Raw genomic sequence first — 1,691 nt, forward strand, 5'->3', positions numbered from 1 at the left:
GATTCGTTTTGTGTTCATAGCTTTCGATCGAATAATGCTCAACGACTTTCAACCCCGATTCCTCCTCCGAACCATTTGTATGATCGTACATTACACTCCCAAAGCGTTGAATTCGTGAAATTCGATCAGTGGGACCAGTGGGACTAGTGGGACCAGTGGGGCCGTCGGGATGTGATAAAAGTGAACCAAATCAACTGTGGCTGAGCCAAACAAGGTTGGTGCGCTGTGAAACGATGTAATTACACTTCAAACTAACATCTCGTAAGCGATTTGGACAAAAAAATTCCGAACACAAAGTTACTTTGATCCAAAGTGTTCCTAAAACACTACTAACACTTATGGGATTCGTTTTGTGTTCATAGCTTTCGATCGAATAATGCTCAACGACTTTCAACCCCGATTCCTCCTGTGAACCATTTGTATGATCGTACATTACACTCCCAAAGCGTTGAATTCGTGAAATTCGATCAGTGAGACCAGTGGGACTAGTGGGACCAGTGGGACTATCGGGATGTGATAAAAGTGAACCAAATCAACTGTGGGTGAGCCAAACAAAGTTGGTGCGCTGTGAAAAGATGTAATTACACTTCAAACTAACATCTCGTAAGCGGTTTGGACAAAAAAATTCCGAACACAAAGTTACTTTGATCCAAAGTATTCCTAAAACACTACTAACACTTATGGGATTCGTTTTGTGTTCATAGCTTTCGATCGAATAATGCTCAACGACTTTCAACCTCGATTCCTCCTCCGAACCATTTGTATGATCGTACATTACACTCCCAAAGCGTTGAATTCGTGAAATTCGATCAGTGGGACCAGTGGGACTAGTGGGACCAGTGGGACCGTCGGGATGTGATAAAATTCGGTTTAGGGGATTACATTTCCGGTTTAGTAATAGGTTTCTGGTCTGGATACTTAAATTTCTGGTTTGGGGTAAATCAATTGGAATTAGGTTTATGGGGAGATGTGCACCAATACCATTTACAGCGGGCCCACACATCTGATTCTGCAGAAAAGCAGTTCCACTTTTTGGCCAATATGCAATTCCGAAAATTTAAACTTTCCCGCCAACCGAATTCCAAAATTTTGGCCAATATGCAATTCCGAAAATTTAAACTTTCCCGCCAACCGAATTCCAAAATTTTGGCCAATATGCAATTCCGAAAATTTAAATTTTCCCGCAATAAACATTCAGAAAATATCTAACACAAAAAATAAAGTCAAAGGTTCAAAGGTTCAAAGGTTCAAACAGAATACAAGAAATATCATAATTTATCTTGCATCTGGGGAGGAATCGTCACGTCTTACATCGGGAGCAAGACTCACAATCTGGCCATTTGAGAAGATATCCGCAGCAATCTTCTCACGAATCGATGAAATATTTTCATCGCAAATTTGATTGCACAATATTCTTTCTTGACCTCGCATCAGGGCTTCAAGGTACATGATGGTAAACACACCGCAGTCATCTCCGTTACCATTTTGAGGCAGCCCTTCGACGTAATGATAGTCAAACATGGTGCTTTCATCAAATTGGTATATCTTGGCGACTGTATATATCTTTGGGAGCCACCACACCAATCTAGTTTAGTTGTTTCTTGGGTGTTGTACATCGCACACGTCGTACTTCCAAACATATGGAGTTGAGAATAATCCTGTCCACATCATCGTTGGTGTCTTCAGATCAA

The sequence above is a fragment of the Tarenaya hassleriana genome, unplaced genomic scaffold (assembly GCF_000463585.1).
Source record: "Tarenaya hassleriana unplaced genomic scaffold, ASM46358v1 Cleome227, whole genome shotgun sequence".
NCBI classification, from domain to species: Eukaryota; Viridiplantae; Streptophyta; class Magnoliopsida; order Brassicales; family Cleomaceae; genus Tarenaya; species Tarenaya hassleriana.